Source organism: Dipodomys spectabilis, unplaced genomic scaffold (assembly GCF_019054845.1).
Source record: "Dipodomys spectabilis isolate Male_0828 unplaced genomic scaffold, ASM1905484v1 ptg000179l, whole genome shotgun sequence".
Taxonomy (NCBI): domain Eukaryota; kingdom Metazoa; phylum Chordata; class Mammalia; order Rodentia; family Heteromyidae; genus Dipodomys; species Dipodomys spectabilis.
The window spans coordinates 3,198,642-3,222,597 of NW_024870856.1; positions in this window are offsets into that span (position 1 = coordinate 3,198,642).

Here is a 23,956-nt window from a genome sequence, read left to right on the forward strand (position 1 = left end):
CTGTATGGAAATGTCTTTTTATTGATTGAAAAGTCTTAATTATTTAATCTTAATTTAATCTTCCATTAAATTTGGTTATTAGTACTTTACCAAATCATGATAAATTAACCACTACTAGTGGTAAATGCTAATCGTTATGAGTTGTGTTTAAATTATTCCATAATTATTCTCATACTTTATACTTTTTAATGGGCACATTATATGCTTCTAACTGAATTCATTTAACAATAGTCATAGGAGCTCTGATGACGTACCATATACTTAGTTCTCATAGCTGTGGAGAATAAAAATACAAGACCAGGTGTTGGAAGAAGATTAAGATTCTCTAGAGTTCTTTTTTATGAGAGAATTCTTCCCATTCATGAGAGTTCCTTCCTCATGACCTAATTACCTCCCCAAAGGCACACTCTCTTCATGCCATCACTTGTAATTAGGATGTAAACATCTAAATTTATGAGATATAAGCCACTCAATGCCTTGTAGGAAGCTAAAGAAAAAAAACTTATTTTCCCAGGTAACTCAATTTTCAGTGATAAAAGACAGTATGATGTCCTACCTTAGAGTTCTAGAATGTGATAATTATATATAATTATGCAGTATAATGTATTTATTATATCTGTCAATCAATGTATAACTAGCAGAATAACTGCTATGGAGCTACATAAGCCATAGTCGGAGTGATATTGCTGGGCCAGTACAATGATCATTATTTTCAGGAGACAGCAAATATGCTGGCTGTGAGCCAAATGAGAGCTCTGTCCAATTAAGGACTCTCCAGATTTAACAGCGTCGTTGGACTTCCCGCCTTCTTTCTCTTAGCTCTGGTGTCTTTCCCAACTTCCAAACGCTGTCTTGTAATTTTCACCTATCTCTCTCTACTTTCCAGTATTTAAGTCCTTCCAACATCCGGTTTCTCAGCCCCTGCTCATAGCATACCTACCATCATTCCCAACACAAGACATCATTAATCATTAACAACACACTGGCGCATGCTCACAGCTTAGATCCAGACTGCCTTGGGCCTCACTGTGCCACTCTCTGGTGATGGAATTGCCCATGTAAGTCGAAGCTCCTTTGCCTCCCAGGTTGTAATTTGATCTGCTCTATGTCTGTGTCTTCAGGACTGCACAGTTTGAATTCATTTTCCTCACTCTCTGAGTGAGCATTTACTCTTAACACTGTACTAAGCTATTTACAGGTAGAAGCAACACCATTATTAAACCTAGAATGGTTAGATATTTTTTTAGTGTTGATGCAATTTTCTGTTCTGCAGCTGAAGAATATGACTGTTTCGGGGACAGAGGACAAAAATTGTTCATTTTCAGAATCACCATGTCATTCAAAAGACTGTAAGTTTCTCAGCCTAATCATGGAGAAAGTCTCTGAAATACTAAAGAGACTTAAAAGATCATAATAGGAGCAGAAAAATCACAGTACCATAGAAATAATTATTTTTACATTTTATTTAAACAATCCTATTTCTAAATGGCATATGGTATCTCATGGAGAAAGATTTATCAACTGGTAGTAAGCGAATACATATTGATGAAAAATCTGTTAAATGATACAGACCAACTTCAGTAGATGAATGGATCAAGAAAATGTGGTATATATACACAATGGAATTCTATGCCTCTATCAGAAAGACTGACATTGCCCCATTTGTTAGGAAATGGAAAGACTTGGAAAAAATTATATTAAGTGAAGTAAGCCAGGCCCAAAGAAACATAGCTTCCATGGTTTCCCTTATTTGTAATAATAAGTGTATGGAGAATCACAATAGCTCAATAGCTATGTACATATGACCATATAAGATGGTGCTAATCAAAATGAACCCCAAGATATGGAAACAAGAGTTTTGTTGTTGTTGTTGTTGAGATTGGTGTTTGTTAATGTGCTGTATCTAGTTCTTTCTTGCTCCCTTCCCTTCCCTTTTCCTCCCCTCCCCTCCTTTCCCCTCCCCTCCCCTTCCTTTCCTTTCCCTTTCCTTTCCCTTTCCTTTCCGTATATCCTAGGTAGTCACTGTTTTTGATTCTGGTATCCTGAGTCTTGCATATACTTTTACCTGATTTAGGGAAGGGAAGGGGAATAACAAAATAGTGAAACAAGGACAAAAGGTGAACCAATGCAACTGTGATACTCACAAGACACTATGTTGGAAATGAACTTTACAACTTTAGGGGGGTGCTGGAATCAGGGGGGGATAGTAGGAGAAAAATGAAGGCGTAGGTAACAATGTTTGACAAGAAATGTACTCATTACCTTACTTATGTAACTGTAACCCCTCTGTACAATACCTAGCAACAAAATAAAATAAAATTTAAAAAATCTGTTAAAGACTGTATAATGCTTACAACATTTTTAGAAGCAGTAACAGTTCTCTGCAAGGTTTTGTGTAAAGTTTTCTTAGCTATTTCAGTGTTATAGAAATTATTAATAAGTTTTAACTAACACTGACAGAAAGGTTTATTTCTGAACGTAGAAGAGAAACAATTTTTTTTCATTCAAAGTACCTAAATACTCTGGAGACCTGAGTTTGTTCTTGTTTAATCTATTTCAGTTTCAAATTTTTAACCATCTGGTTAACTTCCTTCCATCAGTTTTTCTGTTTAAATCCTAATAGATGCATTTCATTCAGTGTGATGTGGCTGAGTGAATTGAAAAAGTCATATTCCTAGAGCTGGACAGCATGGGTTTACATCCCAGAACTGCTTTGTGTCTACTCAGGGTAAGATTTCAGTATTAAAAGAAATGGGTAATGGGAGTTTGTTAGTCAGCCTTCCATTGCTGTGACAAATGCTCTAGAAAACGAAATGTTTCCATCATGAAGCATTGTAGTGTCAGGTCACAACGGAGGAAAGCTGCTCACCTTATGTCAGCTGGGAGCAGAAAAAGCAAGCAAAGGGACAGAGACAAGAAACACCCCTAAAAAGCGTTGATCTATCAACCCACTTCCACCATCTCTACCCTATCTTCCACAGTTTTTACCACTGCCCAATAGTCCCCTCAATTATAAATCGATCAACAATAGATGTATTAGTAAGATCAAAGTCCTCATGAGATAATCATTTTCCCAACGTCCCATATGTGAATACTTTTCACATCAGAGACTCTTCCTTCAACACCCAAATCTGTGAGGGACCCTCTGTGTTCAAATCATAACAGAATGATGGTTTCCATCTGCAGGTACTGTGAGGATTTAATGGGATAATACATGCAAAATGCATAGAACATTGCAAAATGCTTATGATACACAAATCACCAGACTAACTGAAATCTTGCTGTGTCCCACAATAGTGTGTTCATCGGAAAGGCTGTGATGGGACAGGGTCTGACACTTGAATCGTTTACTGTTTAATGATCTATCAAGTTATTACTTCATATTATTATTATTTTTTGCCTGTCCTGGGGCCTGAACTCTGGGCCTGGGCACTGTACCTCAGCTCTTCAGCTCAAGGCTAGTGCTCTACCACTTGAGCCACAGCACCACGTCTGGCTTTTTCTGTTTATGTGGTGCTGAGGAATTGAAACCAGGGCCTCATGCATGCAAGGCAAGCACTCTACCACTGAGCCACCTTCCCAGTCTCATATTATTTTTAATTGAATTTATGAGCACAAGAATACATATCTTGGCAAAGATTCTAGGGAGAGGAGGAAGCTAGTCCTTTTTTTGTAGACTATTCACACATTTAATTATTTTTACACACTTTTTTAATTGTGAAAATGCCATACAGAGGTGTTACAATTACTGGAAAGTAGTATGGAGGTTCCTCAAAAGACTCCACATAGAGCTCCCCTATGACCCAGCAATCCCACCTTGGGGCATTTACCTGAATGATCACAAACAAGACCATACTAAGGCTACCAGCACTACTATGTTTATTACAGCATTATTTACCAAAGCTAGTCTTTTTTGACTGAGCTATGGGGTCATGAGAGGGCATCTTTTTGCTGAAGACCAGAGTAGAGTAGGAGCTAGTTTCTGAGAATGTGAAGCTTCGTTATGGAAGCCCTGACATTTAATACTTTATGAAGGTCACTGGAGAGACCACATCGATCCACCATGATTCTCTTTAAAGCAAGTGTACCATTCAACACCTAACACTGCAAACACCTTTCAGCTAGAAACTGGGAAGAGTTCAGACAGCTTATTATCCAATGTCTGGTTAAAGTCCCTGTTTTGACACCTCTCCAGTCCCTAACCTTGGGCTACTTCATTCACAAACCTGCCTCTCACTATTTCTTGTCTGCTGAATGCAAGCAATACTAAGAGAACTGCATTACCGTTGCAAAGCATTGGACCAGTGGTTCTCAGTCAGGCCCAGTGACCACCTCCAGGGTCATCTGATGATGTCTGGGCATGTTTTGGTTGTCACAGTGGTTGAAGGCATATTACTCAATGGAGCGGGTGAGTGGGTGGAAATCAGAGATGGAGTTACACACTCTAAAGCACACAGGATAGCTTCTTCTAACCCTGCCAAATATCAGTGGGGCCAATGTTGGGAAATACTGGATTAGAACCTTTCCAATAATAAGCTCACACACGTTAACTATTATGATTATATTCTCTGTCCGTATATATCTTTCTTTCTTTACTTTTCTTTTTTAATATGCAGGGGCAGGGAGGGGGGAAGGGAGGAGGGGGAGATGAGAAGGGATGGGAAGGGGAAACAAAGGAGGAGGCAACAATGCTTGATAAGAAATGTACTCATTATCTTGCCCATGTAACTGTAACTCCTCTGTATGGTATTTTCACAATAAAAAAAAAAAGCACAGTTAATTTCTTATCATGGTTAATTAAAGCTGGTATCTATCCATTTATCTGTCTAGATGGATAGATATCAGTTTAAAATCTATTTGTCTATAAATAGATAACAGTTCACATGATGTGAACTTCTTATAATTCACATGATGTGAACCTTCTTATAGTTCACACAATGTGAATTCTTACAATGTGAAATTACTCTTTGAAATAGTCCTTAATTTTGTTCAGTAAATAATTGCATTCTACTTCCTACACATACAATGCTATTGCTGCTGCAACTCCTGAAGAAAACACAAATTCCCATCCTGTCACTGTCTGCAGCTTTGTGTGCAGAATCTTCAGGGAGAAAGCCATGTTACCCACCAGTCTACTTAGATTGACACTACCTAGCCTGGGCCCTTTGAAGGAAACGAGCAAATCATCTATCCCTTCTCACCATACACCCCGGCTGCAAACCTAACTCAAACCTTCTCAAGCTGTCTAGGAGAAAAGTTTTGCTTTAAGGTATGGCTCAAGTGTAGGGCATTAGCTTTGAGAAAAAAGAAAGTAAGGAACATTACCAAAATCCTGATTTCAAGCCCCAGGACTGACACAGAGAAAAAAGAGTGTGAGAAACTGATGTAATCCCAGCACTTGGGAAGCTGAGAGAAGAATACTGGGAGCCCAAAGCCAGTCTGGGCTAGATAAACTATTTCACAAAAAAGGAGGAAGGAGAGGAAGAAAAAGGGAGGGGGACAAAAGGAGGAGGGAGAGGAGCAGGAGGAGGAGGAAGAGAGGGAGGAAGAGGAGGAGAAGGAACTCCCTCTTGTCTGTTAGTGAAGAGCCCTCATCAGGATCTCTGTCTTCTACCATTTTGATCTTGGCTTTCCAGCCTGCAAAAAAGTCAACATCTGTTGTGTAAACTAGTGACTAAGACAGTGCTCAGGCAAAGGAAGTAGGCAGGGAATGTGGGATGTGGTGGTGATATGGGTTAGTACAAAAGCAGCCGACTAGGGAAGCCTATAGCTCTTACAGGATGCTATAGATGACAGGATACGCTTATAAACCAAAACCTGCTTGACAATGAAATGGAAGAAGGGATCTACAGAGGAATGCACAAGTGAAAGGTCTGAAGAAAGAGGAAATGTGTTTGGTGCACTGGTCAGGATGTTAGGGATTAAGTATGTCCTTTCCTGACGTGAACTCCTCTGAAGGTTACAGTGGATTAATTATGACAAAACCTAGAGTAAGTGGTACAAACTCTGAGATTCCATCCAATTTCCATGGTCCAAGTGTCCTCTGAGAAACAAATGAGAAAATGCAGTCAGACTTCTCAGGAAGTGGACCACATGTACAACAGATTATTAACAGAACATGCAACTGGTGTTACTCTGTGTGCAAAAGCATTCTGACTCATCATTCAACCAAATGAAATGTTTTTTTTTTCTTCCACCACATTGCAAAACAGGGCAACCAGCTGCCTTATTCCAAAGTTTAGTATATTCCTCTTGAAAGATATTCACACATTCATGCCAAATATCATTAAGCAGTGTCCTAATTCAGAATGTAAATGTGCCAGCAAGATGAATGCCTTGTCTTCTACCTGAGAAGTTCATATAACTTTGCAGGTGCAAATCTTGAAACTTCTTCTGGTCAGCAGCCCATAGTTTCATTGAGTTATTTGGCAGGTTTTCCTTCAGGAGGTAAAAACTGAACATTAAGATAAATTGTATAAAGATAAATTATGTGTCCACTAACCCTTTTGAGACTTAGTGAACAGTCTTAATAGTCTAAACTCTAGCTGACATTTGTTACATTTTCATTTCACTGAAGCTTCTATTGGCTTTCTCCTAAAAAAAAGACTCCAAAAAACCATTTTCTGGAAAGTGAATTTGTAACAAGAAGGAGAAAATCCTGCAGAACTGATTTAAAATACATACAGGGAACTTCCTAAATGATTTTTCTGTTTGAAATAAAAGGTAGCTTTTACACAAAATCTAGAGTTTCCTGATAAAATGTTGGTCACCACCTTAAAACTGCATCTGCCAAGAAGAGACTAGTTAGCTGCAAAGGTGCTAAATACCTGGCTTTCAGTACTGCATGATGCAATATTAAACTTAGTTAAAAGAATCAGATAGTTTATGTAGAACATGGCGGCTCAAGCCTGTAATCCAAACTATTTGGAGGTTGAGATCAGAGGATTAGGGTTCCAAGATAGCTTGGGTAGAAAGAAATGTGAAAGACTCTATCTCAACCAATGGTGGAGTAGTAGTACATGTCTGTCTTCTTCAGTAACATGGGGAAACACAAGTAGGAATGAGGCATCTCAGGCATAAAAATACCAAGACCTTACCTCAAAAGTAACTAATGCAAAAAGAAGCTTGATATATGAATCCAATAGTAGAATGCCTAATAAGTTCAAGGCTCTCAGTTGAATTCTATTACTGAAAGACAAAAACAGAGAGATGTTTAGCCACATACAGACCATAGAAACATCTTCCAGTTCAAAACATACACTTCACTTGGCATTCCCAGTAACTCACTCTAGAATTGTTTTTTAGTGGGGGAGGTTAGCGGGGGGGGGGGGGGGGGGGGGGAGGGGGGGGAGGCATTTGAGGGAGTTTGGTACACTTGCTATTATATTCGTGACTGTATATCAAATATAGTTTTCCAAGAAAGAACTCTGCCAGAGAAACTTCTCATTATTCTATTTCCTATTGCAAACACACAAGAATCTTAATTCTAATAGATAGACTCTGCCTAGACCAGGAATATTAATATTAATGACAGTAGGTAGGCTGCCTAAGCTTAGAGTTTTATAAAGATAAATAAAGGATTGAAAGTAGCCAAATTCCTACTCAGTGGAAACTCTAATCAGTTGATTAAATACAGTTTCAAGGCATGGTGATGTTTTGAAATACTAAAACGAATGCGTTATTGGTTGTTGGCATTTCCCTTTCAGTCCACCTTCTTCCTTCCACAGGGATTCGCATTCTGAACTACTGTCCTGCGGGGAGCAGAAACCCAATACAAACTGTTCCTGAAGCTCAGAGCTCAGGGAAAAGGCGTCCACAGACCATGTGATGGATTGTCTGTTGAGACTCTCAGCTCTACATTTTCAGCTCCTCCCTTAGTACAAACGGAGAGGGGAAATCTTCCTTATCCTTGGAAAGACGAGAGGCAGAATCCAGTAGGAGATGCATGTGGGTCTCCAGGGAGAGGGAGTATCGGCCACTCTCCATTTCCCACTCACCCATGGGTACCCAGCACAGCCTGACCCTACAGGAACCACAGTTGCCGAGGATGGCTGTGGCCCAGGCTGGAGTATGGCAGATGGGAAATGCAGCTTCAGAGGATGGCCAGTGCTGTAGCATGCTCAGGAATGGTCCTGAAGCACTAGAGAGGAAAGCAGCACTGGAGGAGGGAAGGGTGCTGCTGGGGATGGGTGTGCCTTTACCTTGTTTGGCCCTCCAGGAACTAGATAAGGCAAGCACGGTAGAAAAGGCCTCAGAGTAGGTAGCCAGGTGGGTGTAAGCCTAGTTGAAGACAAGGCCCAGCACTGGGAACATTTAGATAAAAGGAGAAAGACGTAAGAAAGTTGAACTATCCGATGTAAATCCCCACTCTCTGATGGGATGACAGAATACCAACATAATTAAATTCACTTTTCAAGACGTACTAGCTGTTAGGCACGTAAGGGTGTGATCTGAAATTTTTCTCTACCTATTTAAGATTCTCTCTCCATTCTTCTATCTATAGTTCCTCTTCCTGAAGGAACATGGAGTAATGAGGTGCTCTTACCCCACAAAGAAGTAGCCTAGATTGGCCCTTGGTCTTTGGAGATGGTGGGTATTTGGAGACAACATTCCACTCTCCGTACTCCAAGTGCTACAGACACTGAAACTCTGCCACTCAGTTTCAGTAGATGGCTTTGCTTTCATCCTAGATACGATGCAGAACCCCGGCGCTGGCTGGCTGTATCTCCTCATCACATTTCTCTCTGAGCTCCTGGCTGTGCGTGGGCCAGCAGCTTTACCCACTGTCTTTGTGGAACCCATCTTAAGCTGGCTCGTGGTCCCTGGAAACTATGTTCTCTCTGCAGGCTCATCAGTCTTTCTGCAGGCTGTGATGATAGGATGGATTTTTAAACCTTTTTGGCAGAAAGAGCCACTTCCTGTTCAGAGGGAAAGATGAAAGCAAACCCCACACTGTGCAGAAACACAGGTGCCCCACACATCCTGCCCCGCAGGCTCAGCATCCCACTACTAGAACGTTTCTGCCTCAGGCCGCCTTCCTGACCTGCACCCCTTGAACTTCATGCACCCCTCAGATCACGACGCACCCACTGTTTCCAGTCATGTGGAGACGGGGCTTCAGATGCTGACATCCTCAGATGTGTGCATCCATCTCCCATTGTTATCTGCATACATGTTAACCTAAAGCTGTTAAAAAAAAGAAGTGCATTAAAATCTTGAGTGGAAAAAAATCATTCTCTAGAGATGTATTACAGCAAAAGGTCTCTGATTAATGACACACGAAAGACTTGCCTGCCTGCTTTTCTCCTGCAGCCTCGGGACCGCCCTGAGACTGTGTGGTGTGATGAGGTTGTTCAACCTGGGAAACTTGGTGGAAACCTTAGGAAAGAAATGGTGCTCCATCCTCTTCTCCTGGATGAGTTTGGCCTGGTAAGAACAGTGTGTGCATGTGCAGGTGTGTGTGTGAGGGGGCGAACATGTGTGTGCCCACATTTAAGTTGTAAGCCTACTGGACATGACTCCACACATATGATCATTATTGATGATTTCAATGTTTTGTTCATCATCAATTGGGCTTTTGGGTGGAAGCCTACATTTTTCTTTTGAAAAATATAGAATCAGGGGCTGGGAATGTGGCTTAGTGGTAAAGTGCCTCGGTACCCCATACACAGGAAAAGCTGGGAATGTTGCTGTGTCTCAAGTGGTAGAGTGTGGGCCTTGAGCAAAAGAGCTCAAGAACAGAGCCCAGGCCCTAAGTTCAAACCGTAGGACTGGCAAAAGAAAATTTTAAAAGCTATATAGAATCAAGTTTGAGGTACAGCTCCATGGTAACGAACGTGCTTACTATCTGTTAGGCCTCGGTTCCAGGCCCCCACATCAGAAATTAAACAACGTCAGGATATTGTGTTTCTTTGGGTTGCTGAGGTGTTTGGGGTGTTCTCTGAGATTTTATACAGTATTAACTTTTTACATCTCTCATGGCAAATTACTACAAAATAGGTAGTTTTAAAACAATAGAAACATTCCTTCAGAAATCTAGGGAATCAGGAACGTAAAATCTTGGAGTTGATAGGCTACACACCACGCAAAGCCCACAGGAAGGAATCCTTCCATACGTCCCCCAAGATCTAATGGCTCCTGGTGCTCTTGGCTTGTGGCAACAGCACTTTACTCTCTGTGTCCCTATGAGTTTCACATTGTTTTCTGTTTCTCTCTGATGAGGATTCCTGTCATCTTCTGTCCAGGAGGATCTCATTTAGAGATTAATTTTTTTTCTCACTTAGTACAGAAGATTGAGATCAAACCAGGCCTCATACATGCAAAGCAAATATTCTACCTCGGAACAATATTTCTAGCCCTGGAGATTCTTAATTACATGTGCAAAGACTTCGTACCACATAAGATCATACAGTTTACAGAGGTGAAGACTTGTTCGACCTCACTTGCCTAATCCTAGCCATGACACTGACAACAATGCACGTGAGCATCATGCATTCTGCATCTTCCTTGGAGTCATAACTGGTCCTTAGGTAATGTGAAATCTGGATGGGACAATGCAAAACTGTGACAAACACCAGAGAGAATGGGACTTTAGCCTGAGTCTGCCACAAGAGAGGCTGTGACTAGGAGAAACGAGCAACAATTTTCTTCATTGGAGATCTTTATAACAATCTTGAGGTTGTAGAGAAGTCACTAAACTTCTGTCATGAAAATAATATACCTTTGGAGTTTGGGTACACATCATTTCATTTATCCTTTGTCTTATTTTCATTCAATATTAGCTTTATTTATTTTTATATAAGACTATTGATTTTTTTAAACCACAGCTGCATGGCTGTCGTAAACTGAAATTCTTAGAGCATGATCTTCTTCCTATGATCGTGGGAAAGAGCAAGCTACTTTAAAAACACACACATGCACACACTTCTTGAAGCCATATGGAAGTTTTATGTATGCAAATAGAGCTTCGTTTTCTCTCAGTTTCCCACAAGGCACTTGTCAGCGTAGAGAAGATCTTTTTTCTATAGTAGGACCTGTTAGAATAGTTCCCCCCTGTATCCCCATGTCTCTCCAACCCTTGCTCTGGCTCTTAGATGTGTATGCATCCTAGAACACCACACCTCAATGATGCCAACACTCATACAAGGTGTGAAGAAGGACTGCAGTCACTTCTGCTGATAAACTTATACCTAACGCTAAATACTATTTCAGACAAATCTACATGTGAATTTCCACAATATTAGACAGGCTATGAGTATTATATAAGAAATGTGCACACATTCATGTGTTGGGATAAATTTCTCATATTCAGTATGTTTAAAAATCAACATGATGTGAGCAAATTATTTGCAGATTTCTAGACAGGGTGAATAATCTGACACCATATGGAGACTATTCATGAACCACAGCAATTTCCACACTGTTGATCATGTGTAAGATAAACAATGTAACCGATGTGAATTATTGCGTTGCCATTATTTTCTCGGTATATTATATTTAATGTGTAAATTGAGAGAAACACTTTTGAGAGATTCTCTCATAGGCATCTTGCTACTCATTAGTGAAGGAAGTTATTTGTGTTTGCCATTTTTTTCTACTTTAACTGAAAACATGTTTTCCTTTTCCACTGATACTTCTCAGAGAAGAGGATTAAATATGGAGACATTAATTACATAGCAACTTTTACTTACAAAACTCACAGAGAACACATCAGGAAGGAAGATGATGTCCAAAAGAGTGTGGGTGTGCGTGAGAGGGACAAATGTGAATTTGGCTTTGACTTGCAGGTGCCTTACTAAGCTAGAGCACTATAAGTCCAATGAAGGGAGAAAGGTTTTTCAGTCTTGGAAGATGGAGATATAGGACTAATTAAAAGCTCTCACTGGGGCCCTCAGGTTCTCCACAAACGCTCTTAAGTGAATATTTTTCTTAACACAGTGCACTGAGGAAAAGCCAGGCACAGTTGTCATTTATCACCTAATACTATAAGATGTTCCCAAACCCAGTAGCTTCTGACATTACATTTACTTTCAGTCACAGGTCTGAATATTGGCTATAGTGGCTTAGCCTTTAGGTGTAGTTTAGCTGAGTTTGGAGTCATGTAAGAGTTCTACCTCTTCCAGGCCGTCCCACTGAGAAACAACCTAAGGAATGAGTAGGTAGCAGGGGAAAGGTTTTCTATTTGTGATCATAATTATAGGGGAGGAGTTTGTGTTCCATTGACTAAAATTATAAGACCTATGACCAAGTACACAGTCAGTGGATATAACAAATATACTCTTTCCATGTTCCTAGGAGGAGAAAAATAGGGAAGAGTTAGAAAATTGCATGCTAGTTCTGCACAGCAGGGGAAGCTAAAGCCTCTGCAATTGTTGCAGTTGCCATAGCGACTTGGTGTCCAAGCCGCTTGGTGTCCCAAGTCCTGCCCTGGAGATGCATTTCATCCCAGTTACTACTGGTGATCATTTGAATTACTACCATAGGACATATACCATGCCTCTCTATCTCCTGTTTCCACCCAAAAAGGTTATGCATGCTCTCATCTAATGTATGCAATCTCAGAAACACATTGTTGAGGGTGTGCTTCCTGAAGCTACTCCTGGTACCAATTACAGTGTCAGACATAGAAAATAATACTACACCTAGTATATGTTCATAATGCTTTCTGGACATCAAACCGAATATCCCAGCTAAAGGACAGAATTGATACTTTTAAAAAAATGCATTCAAACTTTCTATGAATACCACATAAGTCAAAACAGAAATTAAAATATTTGGCTTTCTTCCCTTCTCAGTATCTTTTCTTATTTGAAACAAAATATAGAAAATAAAAACATAAGAATGTGTTAAATATCACCAAAAACAAATATAGAAAATTCCCAAGACTGTTAAAAGTTTAAAGACATGAGAATCAAATTATACAAATTCTGTAGACTTAGTGCCATGTAAAAAGTTTGCCAACAAGGAATGGAAAGATGGAATATAATATAAAGATAGAATAGACTACAAAAACAGTAATAATTGAGAGAACTGGTCTATGAATCACAGTTGTATTGGAGAGCTGCTAATCTCAATCTTCTAGTAAATGTAAGCAACGTATCATCTTTATGAAAAAATACAAAAGATTCGACTTTGTGAGTAAAAATAGAATTTAGAAATGAGATCTGGAAACTCATTCACAGATCTTAATCACTCTTAGCTTTTAGAATAAAAAGAAATCAGGAACAAAATCTAGGCTCTACAGTTTCTTTGGACTATCAGCTCATCTATTTTATATCACATCTTGGACTTTTCCAAAATACAGAGATGTTACAATATGTCTCCTATCTGGAACATCAAACAAATACTCATCTAAAATATCTGATTCTTACCCAAGAGGTGAACTGGAAGTGACAAAAGGAGGTGATTTGCTGGTGCAAGGCTGACAGCCACATTGTAGTGGCGGGGAGACACCTGTATCCGTCTTTCATTCACCATCTGCTCATTCTTATAGCCTGGATAGCTTCAAAGTCTTATGCTATCATCTGAAAGATAATAAACTCATTGTTTGCACCTGGTGCTGAAATCACTGTCGAGGAAGATGATTTAAAGAGCTCTGGACCATGATTCAGATGCTGACCAGCACTGATCAGCAAGGAGGATGAAAGCATTCTGCTTCTAACATTAATGTCTCCGGCTGTGTCTGGGAGGCTCTGTCCTGATTCTACCAGCAAGACGCGAGTGCTTACTGTCTCAGGGTCTCTATACTTCAGTATGATGGATATGGAGGTATTATCTGTAATTACTGTCCTGTAATTATTATGCTTTTTCCAGACAGTGTTTACCAACAAACACTTCCTTCTAGGGATCAGCTAAGATACTTATTGAAGAAAAATGACTTACCTAGCATGGAGATTGGCAGTTTGGAAACCAGCTTCTGCAGTCTCACCTTCTTCCCATTTTTTTAAACTTCAGCAAGCTGGAAGAAAACAAAATCATCTTTAAGAAGATGAATTCTGGTGAGGCCTTGTGTCCGGTTCACCTGGAGCACGTCTGAACAAACATCTGCACGATTCTAAGTCCTCTCAAATGTTGTCCTTCTATCTCTATGTGACCAGACTGAATCCCATCCCCATTTCTCTGGTCATCTCAAAGTCCCGAGAGGCAGCAAGCTTTGCTATAGGAGGCTTAGGCAGGACGTGACCACAGAATCACGTGGGTGATTCATTATGCAATCTCTATCATTATGGACCATCAGTCTTAAAGGCTAGGCCTTTGTCACCTCTTCTCCCATGTATAGATCTTTCCAAATTTGTCTACATCCTAATACAGGGCTGCTTCCCTTCCTGTGGGGTCTACTGTTTCTCTGACACAGTGCTGAGAAACTGCGCTTCATCCACACTGAAGGCCCAGTATTCACATTCTTGTTGACTATGTGTTGGATCTGGTAAGAAGAATTAATTTATCAGAACTAGAGGTGTGGCTGAAATGGTAGGTAAAGAAAAAGAAATTCTCCTGTGATGTATCTCAGGAAAGATGCTCATGATTAAATTCTGAGGCTGGTCTGGGTCATCCCAGCAATCAAATGGCCGAAGTGGGAGGATAGAGAATTTGAAGACATACCATATATCAAGACTATCTCAGAAAAGGAAAAGTAAGAATAAAGAAGTAAATTCCGACACTAGTGTTGGCTTCTGAGTTCCAAAATGCTTTTCAAAAATGTTCCTGAGTATAAAATTAGAAGGAATAAACACGGAAACTTCCAAATGCCTGTTTGCCCCATCTTTCCCTCCTCCTAGCCCCCCTCCATCCCGCCTACAGTAAACTTATACCAAGTAGTTCATTTAATACGTCTTTCTGAAAACCACAGCCATGTGGAAAGGTTTGTCTTACATGCATCGCTAATGTAGAAGGCTTTGATACCTTATGTTGAAAATAGTGAAGCCAATTAATTCCATGAGTGTGAGCTTGGCATTGTATCCAGTTTACCCTTAGGAGAAAGATGCCAAGATACAAAAACTGGTTTCTAAATAAAATACAGTATTTAGTTCTCTGAGATGAAGTAGAGCATGCTGCTTTAATTCATGAAGCATGAACCCCAAACCTCTTGTCTCCCTTCTGCCCAGTTGTCTGCCTCAGAGGACTCTCGAGTATAACTTGTTTTGGAGAGCTAGCGGGGCAAGTTCCTCACACTGTAGAGACAACGTGTGCTCTGCGCAGGGTCTCTAGCAGTCAGTAAGCAGTGAGTTGTGTTTTTAGTAACAAGCAGCCCCAAAGTCTTCATGCCCAAGCCAAAAAGCAAACTATCAAAAGATCTGCTTCTCTAAATAATTTTGTAGTATAAAGTAGGGATCCAGTTTCATTTATTATATATATTCATATAATTGCATATTTTGCATATACATCCAGTTTTCTTAGTACCACTATGGAAGAGAATATCCTTTCCTAACTGAGTTTTCTTGGTACCCTTGTCAGAGGTCACTCAAACATATATGCATAGATTTATTTGTGGATTTTCTATTCTATTTTATCTGTATGTATGTCATTACCATATAGTAGGAATTACCATCATTTGGGAATATACTTTTTTTGTGTGTTCTGGGGCTTGAACTCAGACTTCATGCCTTTCCTTGGCTTTTCCATCCAAGACTAGTGCTCTACTTCTTGAGCCACAGTTCCATTTCTGGCTTTTTTGCTGGTTAAATGGAGACAAGAATATCATAGACTTTCCTGCTCAGGCTGGCTTTGAGACATAATTGTCAGATCTCAGCTTCTTGAGTAGCTAAGATTACATGTGTGAACCACCGGTGCCTGGACTTGCAATAAACTTTTAAATAAGGACATGGATGTCTTCAACCTTGTTCCTCTTGCTCAGTATTGCTTTGGCTATTATGATCTTTTGTAACTTAATATGAACTTGAGGAATGTTTTTCCATTTTTTGGAAACAATGTAAGATTTTGATAGGGATCATTGAATCTGAAGATAATATTAGGTAGAATATACATTCTAACAATAGTCTTCTAGCCTCTAAATATAGACTGTCTTTATGTCTGTTTTAATATATCTAACTAATTTTTTTTGGTTTTAAATGTACGAGTCTTTCACCTCCTTGGTTGTGTTTATTCCTAAATATTATATTCTCTTTAATGCATGTGTGTGTGTGTGTGCGTGTGTGTGTGTATTGCACTATTGCAGTCGGAAAGGATACTTGGTGTGATTTCAGTCTTTCTAAATTTCCTAAGATTTGTTTAGTATGCCAACATGTGATCTATCTGGGGTGCTTGTGAGAAGATTGTATAGCTGCAATATGAGCTAAACTGATCTGCATACCTTTATGGTCCATTCAAGACTGTTTCCTTAGTGATTTATTGTCTGTGTGTTCTACACATTCTCTAAATTGTCCCACTTAAGTTGTCCACTATTTTTGTGTTGTTTATTTTTCTCTTCTTTCCTGTCAATACGTGCTTTATATATTTAGGTGCTCTGACATTCTCATTTTAGTGAGTTTTTCTTTGTACCATGATGAAATGTCTCGTTTGTCTCTTGTGCTGGTTTTTGATGACCTATTTTTTTCTGATGTAAGTTATACCCATTTCATTTTTGTTTCCTTTTTTTGAGATTATTTTTCTGTCCCTTCACTTTTGGCCTCTGTGTGAAAATGTTTGAATCTACAGTGAGCATCATACAGCTGGCTCCAGGTTTATTTCTTTAGCTACTCTGTGTCTTTTGATTGAGAAGTTTAATCTTTTTTATATTTAAAGGAATTATTAGTAGAGACTTACTATGATTAGTTTCTTAATGTTTCCTATCTGTGTTGTAATTCTTTTCTCAATTTACTATCTTCTTTTGTGTTTTGTTGTCTTTTATTGTAATGGTACTCTCTGGTTATTTTATCTTTTTATTGTAGTTTTTCCTGTGAGGTATAGATTTTATAGTGAATTAGTCTATTTAAAGCTAACCTAACCATATATATATATATATGTATGTATATATATGCAGAAGATATATATATATATATATCTTCTGCATATTTACTTCCTCTACACATACTTTGTGTTGCATGTAGCTGATGTCAATTTTTTTAAGAGGTGGAGGATGAAGTACCAGGATTTGAACTCAAGGCTGAGTGCTTGCTAAGCAGGCACTGTACTGCTTGAGTCACACCTCCAGCCACTTTTGCTCTCTGGTTGTCTTTAAGATATAGTCTTAGTTTTTACTCTAGCCAGCCTGTGCTGTGAACCTCAAAACAGCTGAGATGACAGGTACTCCTCCATGCCCAGCTGTTTCCATTGAGATGGGTCTCGTAGGTTTTGTTGCCTGGGCCAGTTTCCATTGCAATCCTAATGCTTACCTTCTTTCATAGCTGGAATGATAGACGTGCACAATCAGCACCCGGCAAACTTTTGATATTTTTATATTGTAAATCCATCTGCAATTTTGTGTGGATATAACTATTATTCATATTTTGTCTTTTAATTTTACACTAAAATTAGGAGTGATGTACATGGAGTGCACCCTGTTCTGCATTTGTTAATATCTTTGCCAGTGAGTTATATATTTTCCAACGTTTTCATGTTACTATTACTTCATTTCAACCTGAAGACTCACAGTAGCATTTCTAGCAGAGCAGTTCAATGGTAGCTATACTTCCTCTGCTTTTGGTTGTCTGAGGAAGTCATTATTTTGCTTTCAATTTACAGAATTATTTTGCCAGTTACAATATTCTTGGTTGGAAGTTATTTTATATCTTTTAAAGTCTGCACTTATTATTGTCCTCTCTTTTATAAAGTTTCTATTAGTAAAATTACTAATGAGTGCTTCCTTGTACATGATCAATCGTTTTTTTTCTTACAGCTTTCAAAATTCTCTTTGGCCTTTGACACGCAAGTGATGATGTATAGTCATGCAGTATAGATGCCTTTTTATGTCATCATTGACAACTCATTGGGACTCGTGAGTCTGGATATCCATTTCCTTCCTCAATTTGGGGAGATTCTAGACATTATTTTTTATATAGCTTTTTGATCCTTTCTCTCTTCTGCTTCTGGAATTACCCATAGCAAATGTATTGGTTTCCCTTAACAGGACCCAATCAAGTCTATGACTTTCTAAACTCTATTTCATTCTTTATGTATTTGTGTGCATGCCTACATATCTGGTTCATCTGACTGAATGATTTCAAATGATTTGAGTTTAAGTTCATGAGTCCTTTTGATTGACCAAATCATCTGAGTTTTCCAGTTCAGTTATTGTAGTCATCTGCCCAAGAATTTCTCTGTGACTTGCTTTTATAATCTTGCCTTGTTTAGATTCTCATTTTATTCTTGCATAATTTTCTCCATCTTGTCCATTGTCAATTGTGTTCCTTTATGCTTTATTGAACTTTATCATCATTTTGAAAATTTTATCTATATGATTAATTACTAAAAACTTGTTTTCTTCCCTTGATAACGCCATATTGCCCTAGTTCTTAATTAATTTCCCTAATTCTAATTTTTCAATTTTCCTCTATCTTTGTGCTGGCGTTGCAGCTTTGAAGAAGCAATTATTTCTTTAAGTCTTTACGTGCCAATTTTATCAGTGAGAAACTTTCACCAGTCAGCCTGGCTGGAGATTCTGGGAGCCTCTCACCTGCTCTTTTGGGATGTAGGTGCTCATTCCTCATTCCTCTCCATGCCTCCTGAGGGAGGAACGTCCAGGCTAAAGCTTTGTTACAGATGCTCTGAGTCATCTTATTTACAACCCTTTGGGATTCATGAGTCTGAATATTCCTGTCTCTCTCTTTCACCCTCTGGATCTTTATCAACGTCAGAGAGCCACCTGACCTCTTCTTTAGGGAAGGGCAATGAAGTGTGTAGACACAGATGCAAGCTCTATTTATCTCGCTGCCTTCTGAAGGAAAACAACTCAGGATTGTGCCCTTTGTCTCAGTCCCTCCATTCTTTTTTTTTTTTTTTTTAATTTAATTTTATTTTATTTGAGAACATACTGTACAGAGGGGTTACAATTACATGGGCAGGATAATGCATACATTTCTTACCAAGCATTGCAGCCTCCTCCTTTGTTTACCCTTCACCTCCCTTCTCAGCCTCCCCCCTCCCCCCCACCCAATCCTTCCCCCCTCCCCCCCCACCCCGACATTGTAAAGCTCGTTTTTGACATGACATTTTGTACTTCTCATTGTTGCAACAGGTCCACCTGAATCCTTAAACGACTTGTTTGTCCCCGTCTCCTCCACAAGTTATACTGACATCAAATATAGTGAAAGCGGGGGTTACACTGTGGGGGAGGGTCAGTCCCTCCATTCTGTGTGTGCTTCAGAGCTACCCCTCAGCCTTGTTTGGATCTTTGGTTCCCCTAAAGTGTCCTAAATGTGCTAATTGGCTCCGTGCTCTGAAATGAGACAGAAGTAGGTTTCTCAAGGAGCCCCAAAACCTTGTTTCATTTACTTTTTCTCTCAAGGAAGAAATCACAGGCTAAACAAATCTCTTTCAGTGAAGAATTGTGCCACCTTGGGAGACTTGCTGACATAGATTACGTGAAACTGTTCTGATTCACTCCACATTTTTTTTTCTTCTTGCTTTTATACAAGAGGGGTGACATTTAAATGGATACTGGAATCCTCATTCAGGCATTCTAGCCTAGACAATGTACTTTGGAAAAAAATGTATGCTGCTTTCCTTTTTTACATCTTGCTGGCATCACTCCGGAGCTGTTTACCTTATGTTCTATAAATGAGCTTCAGGATAAGTTGGTTTCTTTATTTTACTTTTCAATGAAATTCTTTTTATGCATTTATTTTTGAGGGACAGTACTAGGTTTTGAACTCAGGGCTGATGTCTGCTCATTCAGTGTTCTATGACTTGAACCACACATGCGAAGCCTTGTTTGTTACTGGTTAATTGGAGATAGAAACTAACAGACTTTTCTGCCCAGACTGGCCTCAAATCAAAGTCTTCCAGATCTCAGTCTCCTGGGTAGCTAAGATGACATGCATAAGCCCCTGGCATCTACCTCTCTTTGATTGGATAAACATATTTTATTTGTTTGTTTTTATTTTTTGCAAGTCCTGGGGCTTGTCCTAGAGCTTTATTTTGTTCAAGGCTAGTGTTCTACCACTTGAGCTATACCTCTACTTCTGCTTTTTGGTAATCAATTGGAGATGAGAGTCTCATAAACTTTCCTGCTCAGGCTGGCTCAAACTGTGATCCTCAGATCTCAGCCATTTGGATAGCTAGGACTTTCTTTATCAAAATGGAACAGATCAGAAAGTGCATGATTTTGAAGCATCTGTAGACAGTGAAACATTCCTATAACTCCAACAGAAAGTTTATTTGATATGACTTTCATATAAAATATGTCAAGAATAAACTATATCATATGGAATACTCATGAATATATGGATGCTAAGATATTTATATAGCACATTATAGAAAAAGTAAACATTTAAAAAATTTTCCTGAATTATCAGACACCTTAATACCCCAAAGGAGATAATTTTCTAAATTAAAAATATTGTTGCATGCAGAAAAATGTCAATAAAATATGTCACCATTCACATATTTATTAGACATAAAATACAACCTTAAAAAAGGTGGTAAGTAAATTCACAGAAAATTAAATTGAGTTAGTTGAAGTTAATTCTTCAGAAAAGGCAGACACTTGTAGCTCTTGCCTATAGTCTTATCTACTCAGGAGGCTGAGATCCAGAGAATCACGATTCAAGACCAGCTTGGGCAGAAAAGCCCATGGGATTCCATTTGCAAAGTAACCAGAAGAAAGCCAGGCTAGAGGCTGGCAAAACTAAGCCGTGTGATTCCCTAAATTAAACCCCAGTAGAAGCAAAGCAAATATATAAATACAACCAATTTTGGTGCATGGTGTTAGAGAGAATATCTGAAACTTGATTGATATATGGAATGTGTTTTATATCTGCCTTTCTACTCATGCTATTTTAAATCTTCCCGTGATTAGTATTGAAAAAAAACCCTTCTTTTTATACAATGCACATGGTTACATGTTACTTTTTTCTTTGTCTAACTCTATTTTAAAACATATTTTTGTGAATAAGACTTACGTAGGTCCACCAGGATAATCAAATCAATATGCAGCTTTGTAAATAAATACTTCAGAAAGTTACATTATATAAATTATTTTAGTGTTTCCTTTTAACTCAAAGTTTCTCTGCATGAAATACTATATACTCACATTGTTAGTGATTAATAATTGTAATTCCTCATGTTTTGAAAATATAGTAACCATATCTGTCAATTAGGATTGATGTAGTATATACATAATTCATAACTGCATCCAAATAATGTATAATAGTTTGTTATTCAAAATGGAAGCGGCAGTTCCCCAAATGTACAAATACCTTATGTAATAAAACCAGAACAACTGAACTACTGAGACATTTTCTTCCATTTAAAAATGACAAGTCCTTTCTTCATCATAATTTTAAACTCTCACTGGGACCAACATACTGCCTTTTAAGTCTCTTATTCTTAATCTACAGGATCAGAGTACATCACATTCGTCTGTCATGTTTATAAAATATCAGCTCCAGAGCCTTTCTACTCCCCTAGCTCCTAACCCAAGGACCAGCCATCTGCATGTGGAGGCCCCAAGATGGCAGACAAAGCCCACAGCGTGAGAATACAACTATTTCAGAATACAACTTGTATTATGAAGTGTATCTTCTCTCTCTCTCTCTTTCTCTCTCTATCTCTCTCTCCCCTTCTCTTTCTCATTCTTCATTCAATCATGTGACTCCACCTTAACTCCACCTTAACTAACAAATATATATCACCAAAATGTGGTATATATTTTTCTAAAATTCCTAAATTCTACTTCAAATTTAGAACTTCTAAAATTCTATTTCCTTCCACAGTCTGATATTCATTTTCCACCCTCTTAATAACATAACACTATAATACAAATTATTAAAATCCTGAGTGAGTTCAAAGAGGACCAACCCTATTTGGGCACGGCAATGACATAGCACTGCCTTCTGGATAGAGCCCAAAGTCCTTAGCAATTCACAGAAGAAGGTAGCTTCCTTGAGATGGCCATGGACTGGCTCTCCCGACCTCCCGTGCACCTATGTTCAAGCCCCATCCACTAGGGATGTGTGGATGTCCACGGGCCCCTTATCTCCATTGTGCATCCATGCAACTTCCAGTCAACTCAGGATGTGGCAGAGCTTAGCAAATCCTCATGACCACCAGAAAATCCCTATTAAGTCTTTCCCTGGGTTCCTTGAATGTTGCTTTTCCCAATAGGTTTACCATCCCAGGAAACAGAGATGCTGATCCTTCCTTTTCACTTGCCACATTGTGGCCCCTTTAACTGGCAATGCTACAGGTCAGCTGCATTCTTTTACCAGGAAGCTGACTAGATCCTCAGGTCCTCCCTGAACAAGGAAATAGGCCCTCACTAGACACGGAACCTGCCTGGATCTTAGGCCTTCCAGGCTCCATAATATTAAGGAAAAAATGTTTATAAGTCATTTCTTCTGAGATATTCTGTTCCAGCAGCCTGAATGGATAACACCACACCTTCTGCACAGTGAAACTGATGGGCATGGGGCTGCCTGCTTGCCATTGTTGAACTATACACAAACAGAACAGAGGACCACCAACAGCAATGAGAAGAAAACCACAAGCTCATTCAGTTCCTTATGAAGGTTCAGTTGTCCTTATGAATCTATTCTTCATTAGTTTCATACTTTTGATCAGATTTAAGACTGCTGAAAAAAGTGGCTGGTTTTATAGGCCACACTAAAGCCACAAGCACAACCATGTTCATTGCAGCATTGTTTACTATAGCTAAGATATAGAATCAACCCAGATGCCCCTCAGTAGATGAATGGATCAAGAAAATGTGATATATATACACAATGGAATTCTATGCTTCTGTCAGAAAGAATGATATTGCCCCATTCATAAGGAAATGAAAAGACTTGGAAAAAATTACATTAAGTGAAGTAAACCAGACCCAAAGAAACATAGGTCCCATGTTTCCTCTCATTTGTTATAATTAGAATGTGCTTATAAATCTACAAGTAAACTCAATGGATAGTAAAAGAAAAAATTAGTTGGACATGATTAATTAAACAAGACTCTAAACATTCACACAGTGAGACCAAAGGAGGATATTCTTAGGAGAGGATCACAAGGGATCAATAGCCATCTGCATAAGATCTTATAAAATGGTGCTTATCAAAATGAACTCCAAGAAATAGAACAAGAGGTTTTTTACTGTACAGTTTGTGGGGATTTTTTACATTTTTCTTCTTTTTTTCCTGTTGTTGGTTTTGATTTCTGTATCCTTTATCTTGTATGTAAGTTTATCTGATTTAGGGAGGAAAGGGAAAGCATAGAAATGGTGGGATAAAGGGTGAAGTAATTCAGCAGTGATACTCACTAGATACTATATTGCAAATGATCTATAAAACTTGGGGAAAGAGACAGGAAGGGAAAAACTGGGAGTGACACTGTTCAAAAAGAAATGTATTGAATCCCTGGCTTATGTAAATGTAACACCCCAGTACATTACTTTACAATAAAGAAAAGATTGGTTTTATCCACCCATAGGGTAACTGTACAGGGAAGGGTGGGAGAGGGGGAGATTTAAATTTCCAAAATCAGGATGACTCTGCAGCTCAAATCATGGACCCACTAGGCTAGCGTTTGCACACACACTCATACACACACACACACACACACACACACACACACACACACACACACACACACAGAGTGAACTCCCCTGTGCCTGACTATAGATACAACTCATCATCAATGAAATATATGTTTGGAATTCATGTTTCCCCTAGCAGAGGATTGGCCACACAGAAATATTCACTCTCTTCCTCTTACAACCACCCTGACCTATTTGTATGGTGGCTTTGTACAGTAAGATACAATCTAGCAGGCTGAGCATGGAGGTACTTGTCTATAATCTCTGCTACTCGTA